This window comes from Gouania willdenowi, chromosome 22, assembly GCF_900634775.1.
Source record: "Gouania willdenowi chromosome 22, fGouWil2.1, whole genome shotgun sequence".
In the NCBI taxonomy this organism is placed as follows: Eukaryota; Metazoa; Chordata; class Actinopteri; order Blenniiformes; family Gobiesocidae; genus Gouania; species Gouania willdenowi.
In genome coordinates, this window is record NC_041065.1 from 11259059 (window position 1) to 11279533 (window position 20475).

Genomic DNA, 20475 nt, shown 5'->3' on the forward strand with positions numbered 1-20475 from the left:
GCTGGGAAATAGAAACATTGGGGAAGAATAGAAAGAAAAAAAAAAGGAAACACCGTTTAATGTACTTTTCTAAACACATTTTACATTAGCTCAGAGGTTCCCAACCTGTTTCAGGTCATGACCCCCATTTTTATATCACAAATGTCCAGTGACCCCAGAGACTGTTTTTCTAGAAGTAGTTTTTGATCATGTTTATTAAAGTGTGTAATAAACACAGAGTAGCCAGGATTAGTACACAAAGTGACAAGTGCACTACCTTAGATATTTTTATACTGCGTCTTATTTGAATTAGTTTTATATTTTAGAAAGTTTAAGTATAGGATCCAGTTATTTGATATTTATTGTGTGTAATATGTATTTGAAAAACATTTTTCTTTTTTTTAAATTAAAGCTGATATCTGGAGTTTCTGAGAGGACGTCTCGATGTCCCGCCCTCAACAGCTTCACTTCCTCCCACTGCCTATGCAATCTACCAGAAGCCACGCCTCTACTTTTTTGCACGCGCATTGCGGAACATAAGGTTGCATTGATATAGGTCTATGGGTCAGGTAAGAGCCAAAATCATATTTACCTGTTTGCTGTTGTGACGCGCGGCCTCGTTTCCATGCACAGTTCCGCGTTCACTTTGTTTGACAGTCTCAAAAACAGGAAGTCAAAGCCTATTGGCTGGGTGATCACGGCGATCGTTTCCATTTGTATAGGGGTTTATAGGACGAAGGAGGGACTTATATACATTAATGTATATGAATGACCACTGGCAGTAGACCATAGTAAAAGACTAGTTAGGTATTTTTTCACATTTCAAAAGAATCATATACAGATTTTTCAGAAATTCTGGATATCAGCTTTAAAAACAGAATTTTATTCCATCTTCACGTACTTTTTTTTTTTTTTTACCAATTACTAGAGATGTCAGGTGACCCCATATGGGGTCCCAACCCCAAGTTTGAAAAACCATGCTTTAACTCCTACCTTTTTCTACATTTTTTTCCTTATCATTATTATTCTTTTTGTGGTTTTCTCCATTTTATCTTTAATATCAGACACACAAGGAGGTGTGTTGAAGCTATTTTTAAGTTATACATTTTTATTTATGAAGCACTTTTCGCAGACAAAAATCACAAAGTGCTGTACAGAACAGAAGACAAGTTAAAACAACAGGAGCAACACCATAAATAATAATAATAAAACAAAGGTGAATTTACAACAACAGGAGCAGCATCGTAAAAAGAAAAGTACTAGTTAAAAAATAAATGAATTCAACCAAAAGCTTTTCTGTAAAGCAAAGTCTTCAAGTGATTCTTAAACGAGTCCACACAGTCAATCTACTGGGGAGACTGGTGAAGGTTATTACAGAGTCTGGGGGCCACAGCCTCAAACGCTAGAACTCCCCGGGTTTTAAAATGAGTTTTTGGGATTTTTAGGAGACCCTGGCCTGAAGACCGAAGGGTGCGCTCTGAAGTGTAGGGGCACAACAAGTCAGTCTGTTGCATAATGTATAGCACAACCTGCGGTCTGCAGCTGATCTCACTGTGTGACAGGACTGAGCAGTAGAGAAACCTATTCTAGTGATTCCGAGGAGCAAAATTCCACTTGACAGCATATCCAAGACAATAAGAATAATAAACAAGCATACAGTATGTTGAACAGATTATATCATATTTATTTAGAGACAAAAAGCCTCCCTTAAAAAGTCTGTCCACTCCTACAGTAAATCACCAAATCATGGCCTCCAAGATCAGCAAAGGGAACACACACAGCACAGATTATTTTAATCTTCTATAATTATTATTCATCAGAAGGTTACAGCCCACTAGCCTCATGGATTAACATGATTTAGGCCCCTTAGCTCCAGTAAAGAGTCATCTCTATTCTCTATGTATCAGCATTCCATTTTGGACAAAGTTTTGCTTCCAACTTTGTGGAAACCATTTGGGAAAGACTGTGCCCCAGTGCAGAAAGCCAGGACCATAAAGACAGGCCTTCTCATCCAACGTCGGTGCTTGACCTCATGAATGTTCTCAGATTCCCACAGAAACACTCCTGTCTTCATATAAACAGCCCTTTTAAGAAGAGTGGAAGCTGCTATGTTAAAGTCTATGTTTGTCTGTGGTTCAAACTGACATTCGTCTGAATACTTTTGTCTATATAAGGTGTCTTTTGACTAAACTCGAAGAACAATGAAAAAGTATCTAGTTTATGCTGCCCCCTGGTGTTACATATGTACATAATGTAGTTCTAGTTTTGACCAGATGGTGGAAGTGTTTCATCAAAATAGACTCCCACGTTTCTGTTTTACCAACATTAACACTTCATACTCAAAATACATCAGAGGCACAGCTGGTAAACGTACAATAATCTTTTACTTAAGAAAAATACAAATAATTGTGAGGGGGGGGGGGGGTTACAGTATTGGCTCACCTTCTTTGATAAAAGCAAAAACTACTTGTTAAACAATGTATTGGAATACAACAAAACCCTGGAAGAAAAACAAATATTTACGTTTACTTTATCCTTAACGTAACCTTCACAAAGTCTCTTATTGATTAATGTATTTTTCTTTATTAAATAAAGGTCTCTAACGTTAGCAGACAGCATGTACTGCAGAGATTTCAACTTGTATCACAGTAGGAGCCACAAACATGTGATTGTCTGATCCAAGGGCCACATCATCAACATCCGTGTCGACATTTAGAAAAATTACAATTTTGAGCATTAATCTGCAAAGATAATGGGTTTTTGTGTATTTTCGTTGTCATTTTGAGGACTTTTGATATATCTTAGTTTTTGTCAGTGTTTTTTTTAGTTGTCATTTTGGGGGGTATGTTACGAATCAAGATGACATCTTATCGCGCTAACTTCCAGGACTTAATCTGTGTGCGCTGGACTATGAAGCTCGTTAACGTTTTACGAGCAAAATCACCATGGTAACTTAGTCTGAATGGCGAGCCTGGTCGGGAGCAGGTTTTGCTCTGGCTAGGATCTTACCGAGTGATAAAGTCCCGCCTCCTGACCAATTAATCTCCGTAGAAAGCGAGCCGTCCAATAACAGGTGATGTGTGAACACGTCACTGTTTGGATCTAATCTGACATATCAGATCCACACAGCATCGATGTTTAAATATTCTCTGCAATCCTTTTATTTACCAATGACATCCTTAAGGAAAGACATAGATTTATATCTGATGGACTGGTCTACAATCAGCTGATGAAGCCTGTGTCTCGATTGTACGTGTGGATGGGTGAAGTTATATTAATTTAATGATTTCATTAGTATATGACTTCACTTGATCCGCACATACGGATCGAAACACCAGCTTCATCTGAATGCGAATCACCGACTGTTATGCGTAAAAGCGTCACATTATTTTTGATATTAATCCATTAATGGGATATCTCATGATCCAATAATATGATAAATAATCTCACGCTTTCATGCATTAACAGTGTCAGCAGCTTCGTGCCTGGGGTTCTTTCATTCCTGCATTTTCCGGAACAACAGTGTTGTTTTTGGTCTAAATTATGGATTTTAATTATTCATAATTTTAAACTTAAACACCGTTCGCGACCAAGTGATGAAGTGGATTTTAAAAGCTCCGCCTCCCGGTGCACAGCACTACTGTTGCTCTTCGCTGTCATCATGGATTTAAATTCATGATATTTATTTAATATCATAAGCTGTTCCTCCTCTGAAGACTCTCACTCTGCCAGTTTTCTCCATTGTAGTGATTGGTCAGACGCTGCAATCTCCGCCCCTTTCGTCACCCAGGCTGAAAACACTTGGCCTAAATTAGCGTGTTGCGATCGACAGTTGCAAGAGAATGTTTGGTTAGTGGAAGCCTGCTAACAGAGATTAATCCAGGATATAATTATCTGGATTCGTAGCATGGGGCATTTATGTGTGAGTGTATTTTTGTTGTAATAAAAATGTTTCATAACTGAATGCAGTTGATTGAATATTTGCATACTCCTGATTGACAAAGTCGAAGATCATTATTCAACTGCATTTTAGAAAACAAATCATTGTTTTTTTTTATCAGTAACAATTACAAATAAACTTAAAAATCATGCAATTTTTTTTTTTAAACTTACAATAAAAATACATTTGAATATAAATTCATCAAAACTACTTGAAGCAAAAATATGTTTTTTAATACACTTTTCTCGTAAAGACTTGATGAGATGCTCTCAGCAAAAGTACAACATTAGTATATATTTGTTTTAAATGAATGCACATCTAATTACCAAAACGTATTTCCTGGTATCAGGTGATGACACAGCTCACAACATAGAGCACTTTACACTGGTTCAATGCTTGGATAGTGAGAATGGAAACATTTCCACAGAGGGGAAAAAAGAGAGGTTCCTCTTCCTAAAAGTGATGGAGTTTTAAACAAAAACTCTTTACTGGTCTGGTTAAAAAACAGATCCTTCCCCCTTGAATCTGTTTGTCATGGGAAACAGACTCAATCTGTCAAAGACAGAACATTTATTAAGTACTCGAAAAAGTTACTTGGAAATAGCCAATCTGAACCAGTCCCAGCAAGACCAGAAGAAGAAACCAAGTTAGTGTCTACTACTCTCTTTGACCAACAGAGGGAGGAAAAAAAAAAAACAACCTTAAACTGTCTCTGGTTCAGTCCCAACGAGCCTTAAACTAAGAATGTCAAGGTCAGTTTAGTGGATACACAAAATGAAACCACTTACACAAGACAAGGCAATAGGCAAAAGAAAAAGATCTTTTTCATGCTGATCAAAAGCAAAACAATTGGCATATTAAGAGTCGGGAAAAGACATCGTCAACAATAGAGTTTTACTGGAAAACTCAGAGTGAGGTCTCCATCCAGAATATGCATCTTAGCTCATCAGAACCTTACAACTTCCTTTTTTTGTCTAACACATTAACAGTGAAGTGACAAATTTGAAGATAAATCCTCACCCTGTGAAATAAACCAGATCAAACATCAATAATAACTACAGAGAATATCAATCAGGACACACCGCCGTCCACTCTTCATCATATTAGTTTTAATGAAGTTGTAATCATTGGATTTATCTAAAATCAAAATCCAAGTTTTTCAAAAATCTAAATGATTTTGAACAGGGTTAGCATTGCTGCAACACAGCGATTACAAGTCAGCTCATGTTGGGACAAGTCTGTCTGAATAAGCCTTTTCACACTGAAACTGCGCATGTGCAACCGATAGGTCATCATAGGTCAAGAGGTGTAATAACGTCATAAAGCTCGGTCCATCTGTTTATATTTCCAAACTAACAGTGTTTGTCATTTTAGTCCAGTAATCTTTAGTGTTTGTATTATTCATATTAAACATATTCAGACTTGGGGGAGGACCAGTGCTTTCTGCCGATACCACTTTCCATTCGATCCAAGCACTTTTGAAAGCCAATCAGAGCAGCAGTATCGAAGCAAGGACAGTGCAAAGAGATTTCCGAGAGTGTGAAAAGGCTTAAAGGCAGGCATACACTGTGCAATTTTCGACTTGTGCGTCTATTTTGTGCGAGTCTCAGCTAAATCGTGTGTCGTGTAGTATACACGGGGTCAAGAGAAGCAATGAACACCTCTCGACCAACTCCCGATCAGCAATCGTATGGTCGTAAGGAAATCAAACATGTTTGAAATCCAGTCGCTCCTCCAGTCTGCACACAGACCGGTTTACCTTAAACTCTCACACTGCGCATGCGCAAACACCGTTGGACCGCTGTAAAATTGACAAATGTGAGCGTCTCTCCACTTCCAGGTTCTTCTTCTTTGCCGTTTTAATGGCGACTCTTCAGACTCTTCTTTTAAGTTGTACGTTGCATTTCCGGAATCAAGACCCCGACGTGTCGTGTATGAACGTACAGTGTGAGCAGTCAGAATGTGTCAAAGTGTTGGTTCGTACAGTGTGAGAACATGCATCGTGAGCTGCGTGTGTCCGCCTCCTGTTGGTCCAAAGACAAAAACATTTTTATTTCAATACAGGAGTGATTTATATCCCAGTATGGCATACAACTATCAAAAAAGACAACCAGAAAAGACCAGGGGATGACATAAGGCTCAGTTATCAGTGCTCGGGATATCCAAGTGTCCACACAAAGTCCTAGCCAACACTTGGATGAACAATCAAAAACACTGGCCCATTTTCACTTACCCAGATCTTTACAGTTACCTAATAAATGAACCCAGTGAGTAACCAGCATGGTAAAGTCCTCTCACACCATTAATTACAGCGTACTTCATGACGGAGCTACAATGGATATAAATATAACATAGTCATCTACAATGAAAACTAAAGCTACCGAGATACCCCTAAAATCCTCAAACCTCATTTCAGATCTTATTAACTGTTCACTTTCCGGTAATGAAATGTAGAGAGCACACGTAGGAATGGGACGTTATTGGAGACCAGTTTTTACCCATCCGTCCTATGAAGGAAAGTCTTTGTTTTTTCTTTTTTTTTCTTTTGGGATGATATAAAAAAAAAAAATACATCTATTATTTTATTACATTAAACAAACAACCAAAGACACAACAGCTCTTCAGCATGGTAAAACCTTTTCGGTTACAACGGGAGTCAATACGTTGTTTTACCCCAAACAAATATGGCGACTGGCGTTGCTAGGCAGAAACGTCACAACTCACCCGGATGCTTGACTTTCCAAATAGCGTTCATAAATCCAGTCCATGTTATTTATAAAACAAAAAAAAACCCAAATCCAAAAAGGCACAAAAAAAAAAAACAGGAGAGAAAATGCAGCATCACACAATGAGGGTAACAATGACAATCTTTCTGTGTCCAAACACTAAACAGTTAAGAAGTGAGGAAGCTTGATTGGGAACGAGCCACACCTGAGTGTAAAACATGAGGCAGCTAATCATTCACAACCCAAACACACTGACATCACTGGGAGGAGGAGACATAAACAGGAAATACCTGGAACACAAAGACAAGAGTTAACACATGAAACAAGAACTTAAACTAAACAGAATAAACAAAACTCAAATAGGACCACAAGGGCTAAACACAAACACCAAACACCATCAGAAAGATAAACTTCTGGTGACTAGAATCAGCTTGAATATTGTTGAAAACCCACTCGTACCTACATGCTAATGCTAATGCTATGTTCACAACAAAATGTTACAACTGCAGAACACGCTTTATTGCAACAGCAGTTGTAGAACATTCAGTAATGCCTACATGAATCTACTTCCACCCTTCACCCTTTGTTTGGTTCTTGTTGCCAGTTTGGCCAAAAAGGGGTAATAAAGGTATTTGAGTTGCATAATAAGCTTTTTTTTTGCCTCTCACATTTGGCAATTTTCAATCTGTTTTGTGGAATATTGTTGACTTGAGGCTTAAAGTTAAAGTGTGGTTTCAGTTGTTATGAAAATATATATGAATCTGACTGACTGTTCAAATATTACTAATAATAGTCAGGTTTATCCTTCCCTATAAATGGCTGGTGATGGTCACAATTAAGATAAAGAACATATTACTTCAATTTTAATTTTAATTTTCAATTTTTGCGAGAACAAAACATGTATAGACGTGACAAAAAGATTGCACTTCTTATATATAATATACAAAAAATAAAATAAATAAATCCATAGCAAAGGGATTAATGTACAATTTCAGAGAAAACATGGATGCTCGTCATCAGAGCTCCACCTCCTTCCCCTCTCACAGCTGTACAGGAAATCAGTCATCCACCATCCACTGCTGTCGCCATGGCAACAGAGAGAGAGGGGGAAATCCATTCCCTGTTGTCTGTATCGCCTTCTCCATTGGTTTCACCCTCTACGTTTCTCTTTCTCAATGAGCTGTAGCCCAAGCTGAATCTCATTATTATCTCCTCTATGTGTGTGTGTTGATTGTTCCAGAGTATTAGGTGACTGTTTGGCTCCAGCAGCAGCTGATGATGACCTCTCCATAAATCCCATGAGGCATCAGGACAGGGCCGAGCTGGGCGAGAGCAGCTGCCTGGAGCCTGGAGGAGGCAGATGGTTTCAAATCAGAGATGAAATCACCCCCCCCCCCATCCCCCCTCCTCAGCCTGCATGATGATACGCTCATAGCTTGTGTGCTCACACTCAAACGTAAACAAGGCGTGTTCCACCGACCGTCGTCCTGTTGTGCTCACACGCCGTGATCAACACAGGGCAAATGATTACTCATACTGTACGTGTGAGGTGTTAGAAACTCATGATCAGGGACAAATATTCCACTACATTATCAGCGACACCATGTAGAAGCCGTTATTCAGTCAGTGATGCTCAACATGTGGTCCTTTATGTCGTAATTTTAATTATTATTCCCCGAGAATCCTTAAAACGCCTTTTTACCTATTTCCTTTGTCCATTTTGCAACTTCCTTTGTCCCATTTTGTAAAAGTTTTTTTTTCAGATTTTAGCTATTGTCCATTTTTGCAACTTCCTTTTGACATTTTTATCCAATTTTTGTCCTTTCTTTAATTTCTTGGGCCACTTTTCATCCAAAAAAGCTATAAATATCAATAAATACTATACTTGATTCATTTCCCCCCTACATTTTGTTACACATTTTTGTCATTTTTCACTATTGTTTGCAACATTTTGCCCATTTAATTTACCCTTTGACTTTACACATGTGGACTGGGACAAATATTCAGTCCTGGTATTTTGTGACCATACCAGCCCACTGGTACATTATCAGCGACAACATGTAGAAGCTGTTATTAAGTCAGTAATGCTCAATGTGGCTTTTCATGTTCTAGAGAAAAGATTAAAAGGGGGACATTTTAAACCCCTTTTTATTTATTTCCTTTGTCCCATTTTTGCCCCTTTTCAAAGAGTTCTGACACTTTTTGTAGACTTTAGCTACCCTTTGCCAATAAATACTGCTGTTTTTCCTATTTTTTGTCCATTTTCCAGTTCTTTTTGACACCTTTACCCAAATTTTGTCCTTTCTTGAATTTTTTTGGCCACTTTTCATCCAAATAAGTTAACTTTTGCCCAATAAATACTATTTGTTTCCTTTTCACCTACATTTAGCTTCTTTATGTTCCACATTATTACTATTGTTAGCTGCATTTTGCCCTCTTTTTTTTTTTTTTTTTACTATTCTTTGCCACATTTTGCCCATTAAAGCTACCCTTTAACATTACATATCACCTGGTTCCTCCATATTTGCTCATTTTTTAGCCACTCTTGACTGCTTTTTTCCATGTTTTTGCAACTTTTGAACCATTTTTGGCCGCCTGTTAACATGTCTGCCTCCACTCTCTTGTTAAAGAAAAATAAGTGGCGGACCACACTAGCCCACTTTGGGTTGACGGCCCACCGGGACAATTCCCGATATTCCAGATGGCCAGTCCATCCCTGCTCATGTGTAATCATCAAGCCTATAGTTTATTTTTGTTTTGATCTAAAATGATAAATTTAGTTTGAATCAAATCCAAAGGAACAAAAGCAAACAAAAATGAGTTGTAAGAAAACACAGCAAAAACAGAGTTTGGGTCAAATACATTTTTAATTACAATTACATCTACAATTATCCATGTTCAATTACAACTCAATTAGCAATACGGTGACTGACATTTTTTCCAGTTACAATTAAGTTACATATATTATTTTCCCCCTGAAAGTCAATTAAAAGTACATTCTCAATTACTAAATTTTGAATTCAATTAATCACAATTACTGAGCTTTTAATAAAGAACCACATCGAAGTTAATCTTACTCTTCTGTTAGCTTTCTGTTAGCATCTCTTATGATAACGGGTCAGTTTTGATCCATGTCTTAAAACAGCTGTAAAATACTATTGGTCACCTGGTTAGGCTTCCTAATCAATGAAAATACTGCTTTTAATATTTTTGGTGTGGGCGTCTGAGCCTTTTTTCTGTCAGTATGATCCTAGATTTCAATTTTTTTTAAAAATGATCTTCAATAATAGTGACAGGTCGTGGGTAAACATAAACCATATTTTAATAATTGTTCACTACGTATGTGTAAGCCATGTAACTGTAATACGGCGCCACAGTTTTGCATTTCCTTAGATTGTTCAAATATCTTTATTTAATTACAATCAAATTACGATTACATCAGCAACAGGTTTTTTCAATTACGTTGGCAGTTTAAATTACATCATGATGACTATAATTAATTATCAATTACACAATTACAATAATAATTGCAGCAAAGCATGTATTAAACATCTGCCCATGTCCTCTCTGAGATGGATGAAAACCACTTCATAAACCAGCCTATTAACCCCTAAACAGCTGCATGACACCAACAGAGCAGATCATAAAACATAGTAATCAGATTATAAATAAGCACATCTCTGGATTTATGTCTACTCCAGTAATGTGAGGAGGGTTCAACATTGTTTATGCTCAACATGAGCACAGCCTGGACAAATGACACCAAACAGCTTTTCATCAACAGCTTCCACAGGACCTTGTATGGTTAAATAGTTTCTAAAGGTACGCTAATGTCTAGTGCCTTCTCTGCAGCCAAAACACAATCAGAAACACTGGCTAAAGTTATTACAAAAACATGCATGAATTTATTTTTCAATTTTGAGTTTTTTTTTCTTCTTGACATAGTTTCAGTTGGTTTGTTTTCATCAATTGCTTTCCTGAATTTAGATTACATTTCTGTTTATAGACATTAATAACAGTTTCGGGTGTTCATCCTTTTCTGTTCACAAATAAAAAGGCGACTATTGAAAATCCAGACAGGACCTTTGTTAAATATCTGTTTCCTTAGAAAAGACCCTCGACCTCACCTATGAAATTCATTTGACAATTGTTTAAATTAGGTTGTTGTTTTTTTTTTTTTCAATTTTCTTTTCATTTTCTTTATATATTTTCTCTCTCTTTTTATTATTTATGTATTTTTGCTTTGCAGAAAAAAAAACACATTTAAATGGCTAAAATTGTATAAACCAAAGTTGCACAGTTTTTAATTGTTGGTAAAGTGTAACTTATTATACAGAAATGCAAAACGGCTGTTTTCGTCCACATTGTAGTTGCACCACAAAATGTTTCCCACATTTTATCAATTAAAAAAAAAAAAATCACAATTACTTTTCATCCTCATAAAGTTCATTACAATTATATTCTCAATTACTAAGTATACATCTCAATTTATATTTAAAAAAAAAAATGTGGGAAAGCTTTATATGAAACATATTTTAAATAATTGTTAACTACATATGTGCAGAACTGTACATAGAACTGTAACACGGTTCCCCAGTTTTGTGTTAAATTTTATTGGGAAATTGACAAATTATCTTGCGTTACTGAGGCTCAAGAAATATTACAAATAAAAATAATAAACACTAAACAAATTAAGTAAAATACTGTTAATTAAATAAGAAGAAGAAGAAGAGGAGGAGGAGGATGAGGAGGAGGGTGGTGGTTTCTTGCAGCCTGAGCGTTGGGTTGAAGGGTGGAGACACAGTGACGAGGGAGGTGGAGAGAGAGAGAGAGAGAGAGAAGGGGAACGGCATACAGAGAGGAGTCAGTATGTGTGTGTGTGTGTGTGTCGATGTAATCAGTGTATGTGAGGGTGAGAGAGAAAGGGATCAGGGAAGAGGAGAACGTGTGGATCCCTCTCTGCTAGACTGAATGTGTTTGGCTTCACAGAAAGAGAAGATTCAAGCACAACAGCGGTATGGTTTCTGTCATTTTCTGCTGCTTGCTGTTCAATTCCTTCCTTTTTTTTTTTTTTTCTTCTTTTAAATCTTTTTTTGGTAGCATCTGGATTATTTTGCAAACCAAACAGGGTGTGTACCACTGTGCCATAGAAGCATCCATGCTGTCAGAGAGGTTAGATTGATGCTGCTGGCTGTTTTTACATCATGGAATCCCATCTTCACTCTAAAATAACCAGAAAAGCTTCTCGTTCAGAGGTGAGCAGCTGGTTATTGTCCTTCATAGATGTTTATGTATCAGGAGAATGACAGAATAGGCTCCTTTCTTCCCTCCCGATAAGTGTTGGGCAGGTCTTTGACACTGTCGTCAGAGGAATTAAGAGCATCTGTTTCAGGGGGCTGTTTGTAGACTAGGAACGATGAAAGAGGGGGAGATGAAAAAAAGAGGGCAGGGAATTGACCAAAGAAGAGGATGTGACACACAGAAGCAGCCGAGAAAACCATGCAGAGAAGAATCCTCCGGCTTCCTGTGAGGTTTTTCTGGCCACCCTAAACCCTCTCACCACATAGTGAGGAGAGAGCAGTCGACCACACACCCTCTACGTAGAGTGGAGGTATCAGGCAGATGGCGGGGAGAGGAGGGGAGGGGGTCGGTGGTTTGGTGCCGATAGTTGACAGATATACATTCATTGAAACCTTAGCTCTACATTAATGTAAAGGCCCATTATTACAAAAGCTCACTGCAGATCAGAAGTGTATCAGAGCTGGTGCTCAGGAGGGCCGTACTGAAAACAAACAGCTCCAAGGTCTAAACATTGACATCCTTCAGTTTTACAGATTATCTTAGTGTTGGAAATAGACGCCGTAAGACAGCAACGACCCTTCACACCCTGCACAGCTTCCCTAAAGTTAACGCCCCAATCATGTCAGGCTGAAAGTGTGACTAATGACTGAAGTTTGGCTTTAGTTTTCCATATTTGAGAACCAGGTCAAACCATCCCTGGGAAATAACATGATAGATGAAGCCATAGGGATGTTGTTGGGCTGATGGCATGTTGGAACTACAGTATCTGGTTCAGACAGAAAGGTATCCAGAGTGTTTATGTCCTTTGTTGAAGTGAACATTTAGTCCATCCATCCATCCAATTTCTGACCGACTTTGTCCTATTTCAGGGTTACGGGGGTCTGCCGGTGCCTATCTCCGGCTCACACTGGGCATTAGGCAGGGGTACACCCTGGACAGGGCGCCAGTCATCACAGGGCAACACATAGATAGACAAACAACCACTCACACTCACATTTAGAGACTCCAATCAACCTAACAGTCATGTTTTTGGATTGTGGGAGGAAGCCGGAGTACTCTGAGAAAACCGGGGAGAACATGCAAACTCCACACAGAAAGGACCCAAGTGTCCACTCCAGGGCTTGAATCCAGGAACTTGCTCTGAGGCTGATGTGCTAACCACTAATCCACCATGCGCATGTTCAGAGTCTTGACCGTAAATGAAGTTTCTTAAAACTTCTTGACTTTGGCCAAGCAGCAAAGCTACCACATGCTAACCTGTAGATACTCAGTATTTATGTCAAGCTTTGAAAATGATTCATTTTCCCACTAAAGTCTGTGAATTCAATTCTGACCTTGAATCATTTCTCAAGCTTCAAGCTTCTTTTATCAGAATCAGAATAGTTTTATTGTCAAGTAGAGTTTAAAGCAATACAAGGAATTTGACTAGGTGGATGGTGCGAAAAAAAACAAATACAAACAAACAAACCAAAGACTGAAGAATAATAATAATAATGCATGTAAAGGATGGATATGAGCATATATATATATATATATATATATATATATATATATATATATATATATATATATATAAGTAGTGCAGGTAGTATTGTCTTATGGTGGTGGTGATGGGGGTCAGTGGGGGACTAGGGCTGTGTTAATGTGGCAGAAAGAAAGAAACTGTAAAGAAACTATGTTTGGCTTTAACTCACATCTAACGAAAAGTTAAAATAACAGCCTGGGTTTTTATTCAGAAAAGGTTCAATCGGTGCTAAGTCCACCATGGAAACTCAAGTCTTGACCTTTGTGTCTTAAGCAAATGGCTCAAATTGTCTCGTCATGAAAACTAAGGCTTTTTTTTTTTTTTTCCTTTTTTTTAATTTTAACTTTTTCACTCTTTCGAATGCACTGAAACCAAAAACACACTTCTTCTCTCATCATCATCTCATCTCAACACCCAACTATCCCGATGAAGGCAGATGGTCACAGAAGTGCATATTCATTCTCAATGTTAATGATTATTTTTAAAATGCATTTCACAAGTACGCATTCAAACACATCTGAAATTGTGAATTGAAACCAAAGTGCAGGGGAAAATATTTCTTCAGAATAATATTTTTGCTGTTGTCACCTGATGCATTACTTTTTTCCATCATTACTCCTAAAAACAAAATTGACCAACATTCTGTATTTATTTAGCTGATTATTCTTATTTCTAACTACTTACTAAACCCAGTGCCCTAAAAGGGAATTAAAAGTTTGTTATATTCATCTTTTTTTATATAAAGTATGTTGTTTATATTTATTGCATGGTGAGTAGAAGTCTGTTTACAACTCCTGCAAATGTAAAATAAACTTCAAACCAAACATGGTGAAGAAAGTTCTGTGTGCAAAGTGCCACAAAAATACAGTTTATGTCAAGCACAGGCCAGAAAAATCACATTTCTATGTTTTACTTGTATTTTAAATACATAACTCATCACTGGAGGTTGGTGTTGATTTTTGCCCTCCTGACTCAGAAACGTACATCCTTTATGCATTTCTGTGACTGTCACCCATTGTTTCTACCCCAATACACACCAGTTACATAACAAGTGTGGTAGGTTTAAAAACTCAAAACATTGACATATAAGAAAACCATTTGGTCATTGCATTTCACACAAAAAGAAACACCCATGCCAGTCCTTAATCATTTGATTTGATAAACATTTAGGGCAAATTTGCTCCCCCCTGAGCAATAAGCTTCATCCCTGCTGCCTTTTTCACTCCCTGGGGGAAGCATCATTTCCTGGGCCACTGCATTTCCCCCTCCTCTTATCTGGGACCTAGATTAACCTCCACACACACGTGTATGTGCACACACATGCCTGTGCTGCCTACCCTCTGAGATGGTAGGATGAGCAGGACATGCTGGGGGTGGCACAGATGCCTCGCTAATCAAATGATCATGGGTGGTGATGGTCTAACGGAGACACACAGAGTGAGTTCATGTAAAGTATTTTACATCCAACAGCTCTGAGACCTACTTTTTTGTCAAGTGTGAAATGATACAAACACACATTTAAAACAATATGATGAAACTGTTGTTTTAACAAACGTTCGGTGTGTGGCTTCAGGGTATCAATACCTTCATTGAGTTCGAAAATGAGAAGCGCGGAAATATGTTTTCCGGAGTTTTTGCCCTTGTTCCGTTCTTCTTTACTGTGTTTGCGGTATCTTCAAAGGGGACAGCTTTTCTTAGAAACCGTTTAAAACAGTTAGTAATTTTAAATTCTGATGGGATACTATTTTCTTATTTATGTATATATCTAAATTCTTAGATTTAGGGCATTTAGGAAATGTTGTGAGTTATAGTGAGAACCAATCTGGCTGTGGATGTTGATGACTGTGTCTTCTTGTTTAATTCTATTGTGCTCTGTTAAAGAAGCTGACAAAAGGATCACTTTTTAACTCACGTGTCAAACTCAAGGCCCGAGGGCCAAATCTGACACCTTAGACCATCCTATTTGGTCCACAGGGGAAAGTTAAAAGACAGAAAAAACATAAATTGTCTAAATTGCCAAATAATTCAGTTGTAGTAATATATATGTAACAAATTCAATAAAGTTCTACAATATTTGGAGCAGCGCAATTTCTTCACGCTTTCATCACATGACTGCAGTCATTATAAATCTGAAATTGTTCAAAGAACTTGCGAGTGAAGGAAGTTACGTAGTCTACACGCATGTGTTGAAAGGATCTGAAAAGATCAGGCCCGTGAAAGGATCGCGCACTGACAGCCGGTTCTTCCTGACCACCCACATCGCAGATACTTCCTGTTTATAATCCGCTTCGAGAGCGGTTGCGTTCACGGCGCTCCTAATCACTCTAGGATTCGATTGGAAACGCTCCGAGACCAACAAAAACAATCACTTAGAATTTGCCTGTTTGATCCACTCTAGACTTCGTTTGCGTGTTCACTCCGCCAAAACGAGGCGGACTTTCAGAGCAAATGAATCCTTTTTAACCGCTCTAGGATCCATTGCACCATTAGAATGCATCCCCTTGGACCGCTCCTTTATGAAGTGATGATACACATCCAGGCCTGAGTCCTACAGAAAAACTATGATGGACAAAGACGCTCACAGCCACACTTGGCGTCACCTCTACAGACAAACCCAGCTTGGCTCTCTGTGTCCTATTACTTTGTCCTCATGCACAGAGTGAGATGTGTCCGTTCTCCTGTTCAAGGGCAGGGATCCGTGCTAAATTACATTCATTAGTCGATATCATCTGAATAGTGTCCGTTACAAACTCCGGAGGTCAGTGTATGTTACCCATCATTGATGTGATGGCTATAAAAACCTGTCTTACCACCACATCTCCTTTTTAACGTTAAGTTATTCCAGATCAAAGGACGATGCAGAGTTACATTACCAGTTATACTGTTGGACTTAAGTTTTTGCCAGTATAAAAGGCATCATATTGCTTATCTTTATAGATAGGAACACATTTCAAACCAAAAGGAATGAGACCAAGACTGGGATTCAACACCAATGATAAAAAACAAACAAAATTATTTGGTGTTATATACGTCCACTTGACTGAATGGTAAAGCTGCCACCCACAATCATATTTTATTAGATCATTTCATATTGTATGCCTCATAGATCAATAAACCGAACATCTTTAGGTCCAAAAAGAAAGGAAAAAGGTTGAAATAGTTTTTTTTCTTCCATTCTTACCATGATTTCTTGTGTTTCTTCGCCAGACAAGGAAGACAGGGATTCTCTTGACACTATTTTTAATCTAGCTTGTTGCCGGTATTGACCATGATATCAGAATTAAGTTTAAAAAAAAAAAACCTCTATGCACCCGTCCCTGTAGACTACTCATCCCACAATGCAAAGCGCTAAAAGCTCAACAAAAGGAGTGTTTACGGTGGAGATGAAAACTTTCCAGCAGCAATTACAACCTATACCATGGTGTATACTATGGATTTATCTGGCAAAAGATGATCGTGGGTAGCAGCTTTGATTGTAACCTGTATCGTTCTTTCTTAACCATCTTCTCAAGCAAAAAGTATGCAACAAGTTACTCGTGGTCCTACGCGCTCTGTGTTTCAGATACCATTTTTATTTATTTTCCTAAAATACAAACTAACATAAAAAACTACTGCTAATCTAGTGGGTTCATTTTTTTTACATTCCAAAACAGTTTGAACAAGAATAATACGGTTTTCTTGAGAAAGCAATGTAAAATTCATTGTATATTAAAACTCTACTTACTCCCACTCATTCCTGCAGACTTAGCCGCTCATCGGAGGGTTACAGTAAGGGATGTGCTCTTCACAACGGTTACTTCTTAGCTGATTCAATAGGAATAATAACAATTAAAAAAAAGGAATTCTCTTCAGAAGTTACTTCAAAATTAATGTAATTTGCACTGGCAATAATGGTTGTATGATGTGATAATCAAACAAATGCTTTGGTTTGCGTCTATGATTTCTATATTTTGTCATCCAGGTTTCACTTTTAGTTGATTGAAGAATTTGTTACAAAGTTGTTACTACATCTTAGTTGTCCCAACTCCCAAGTTATAGAGTAACTGAACCCCCAAATGACTTTTTCCTGATAAATCAAATGTATTTCGGTATGAAGTGTATGAAATAGTGTTGTTGATTGATTTTCGTCCAACTCTTGATATTTTAGTCATAGTATTTTAATTTAGCGTATTTTGTTGTAACAATGCAAGAGTGACTGCCCTCTATGGGTTGAACCCCAGCTATTATAATTACATTTGCTATTTGCTAAGATGGAGGCTGATGACGTTATGTAGGCAGCTTTTGTCAGAGACCACCACTGTTGGCCCCGCCTCCTTATAAAAACTAGGACCTGTAAACTCCACAATCTGGATCGAGAGATTTTTCAACAGAGAGGTATATAATAAGTATTGAGTATGTAGCTAGCGCAGCATAGATTGGTCTTTGGAGATGTTAGAGAGTGACTGGGTGTGTCCTGCTCCAGGAGCCCCGCCCCTTATCAGTTACATTTCCTGCTTAGATGCACGTCAGCCAAAACCTCAGGGTTTAGTTACTCCTGACATCTACATGGTTGTTTTTTAAGCACATCACCTTCTTCCTCTTGTTCTCAAAGGGCTTTCTTCACTCTCAGAAGGCGTTATCTCCCAATCTTACTTTTCCTACAGACCTGAACAGGCTGTTCTTTGTCTTTCCAGGTTACAGATGCTTAATCAAGGGACAATTTTTAAAATCTCTGTTCTGATTGTACACTAAGTTGGCCTCCCAGAGGACATAGCACTCTGTCCCAAATTGTGTCTTGGTGTAAAGGGAAACAAACGACAGGATCATGAGGTGTACACAGAACATAGGACACAGAAGTGAAGGGGGAGCCAAGTTGAGAGTCAGCATGTGTGGGAGTCCGCAAGAGATCGTCACTCGACAGGTCAGGAATTACATTATATTTTCCTCGCCAGGATGCTTCCTGCAGTGCTTAATCACCCTTTAAGCCAACAGCACTCAAACAGCAGCGATAATCACACGTGTAGAGCGTCTCTTCATGAAAAACAGAGTCCCCAAAATCCCAAAGGAGGGATCAAAAACGCTCCAAATGCCACGAGAAGGATAGCTTTAGGGATCGAATAGAATCAGAGGTGTTTGTCACAGGACGAGCACGCTGAGGGGGTTTAAGTCCCGTCACTAAACACCTGTCACAAGGAGTGGTGGGGGCTGAAGTTTGGAAGACAGGAGAGAAGTAGATCACCCGCCATGTTTTTCCCTTCTTGGCTGCAGTTTAAATAAAGTTCATACAAAATATATTCACTCAATCTCCTAATTCAGATTTAGCGGCTGTTTTACAACAAAATAATAATACAATGAAACTATGTTTGTGCTATACTAAGACCTCTCAATGAAGAAAAAAACTAAATATATCTAACAGTCCTCATTTTCTCTCTCTCTCTCTCTTTTCAACATTAATCAATGAAACGTTTTTTCCATAGTTCAGCTTAGAGCCTAAAGTTTTTTATCTCTAACCCGATGGGAATTTTGATCATTATACCACGGGCTCGGGCTGTTTACGCACACGCATTCACTTTGATTGACAGTCTCGGCTACAGGAAGTGGAAGCCTATTGGCTGGGCGATCGCGGCGCGATTTTCAATTTGTATAGGGGATGGGGTCTATAGGATGAAGACGGGACTTATATACATTAATGTATATGAATGACCACCGGCAGTAGATCATAGTAAAAGACTAGTTTGGTATTTTTTCGCGTTTTAAAAGAGTGATACATAAACATAGATTTCTCCGAAACTCCGTATATGAGCATTAATGGATGGATGGATGGATGGATGGATGGATGGATGGATGGATGTCTCAATGCCTCATATAGATGATGAGAATGCACTAGTTTGAAAGGATATAGAACCTGAGAAATTGAAGCTTGAAATCAGTTTCTGAGTGAGTCGTAACAAGCTGTATCGTATCGTATTGTATGAAATGTAGAACCTCAGAGGAAGGTTTTGAGCACCTTGTTTATTCTAGGAAGTTTAAAGGTTTTCATGTACTTTTGTTGTCATTTTGTATGGTTTTAGAACTTTTTTGTGTGTTATGAGTCATTTTGGGAAGTTTGTGTTGACTTTTTGGACTCATTTTTGTGTATTTTAGTTTAGTTGTTTTCTATATTTTAGTTTTTTTTTCCTTTTTTTGTAGTTCTTTTTGCATTTTGTTGTCAATTTGTGTGGGGTTTTATTTGTCTTCTTGTGCATTTTTTCTATAATAGTATTTTGTGTGTTGTGAGTCATTGTTGTGTATTTTTGTTGTCTTTTGGGGTATTTCTATAGTTGTCTTCTGTGTTTTTGGAGTAATTCCGTGTATTTTTGGTTGTATTTTGTGTAATTTCATTAACTTTTTGTGTATGTTTCTGTAATTTCCTATGCTTTTTGGCGTCATTTTGTTTATTCTTGCCATTGCTTTTTGTGTTCATTTGTCATTCTGTACATTTTACTTCAGGGGCGCACAAAACTAGACTGAGGGCCACATGTGGCCCATGTCTGCACTGATCCCCCACAACACAGCTGTGGACAGTTTTCTTTAAGAAACTCCTGTGTGTAAATGTGAATGCTGGATGAGAAGCCGGATGTTTCTGCATGAGAGTGCAAATTTTAGACAAACACTAACGTGTCACAGCACAGTCACAAGCTCCTGATCACGTGACTCAGTCTGCTTCTGACTGTTTATCATGTAAGATTATCTTTGAGAAAGGAAGGGAAAGTCAATAATGCTGATTGGTTCTAACTCGCTTAGTGTGTTTGCTGTATACACTGCTCAGCACAGAAGGTAAACAATGAAAAAATGTGAATTACCAAGATATTGATAACAAACAGTTTGAAGGTAGAACATGTATTGTTAACTTTGATCTGAAATGCAACACAGCTCATCATTTATTGTTTGCTGTAACACCTACATTTTCCCCTTGGGAATCAATTTGAATTTGAATTTTTTATTTTATTTCGGCAGTCTTCAGAAAAAACAAATAACAGAACAAA

The 20475-nt window shown here is 38.0% G+C and overlaps 1 protein-coding gene across 1 annotated transcript in view; it reads left to right on the forward strand.

The window, feature by feature from the left end:
• The first annotated feature begins 11478 nt into the window (after nt 1–11478).
• The window catches only part of gng2 (guanine nucleotide binding protein (G protein), gamma 2), a 30589-nt gene continuing 21592 nt past the window's right edge, over nt 11479–20475 (forward strand). The window contains exon 1 of the mRNA XM_028438844.1: nt 11479–11660. The gene's annotated coding sequence lies outside the window, so the exon portion shown is untranslated. The remainder of the gene's footprint in view (nt 11661–20475) is intronic.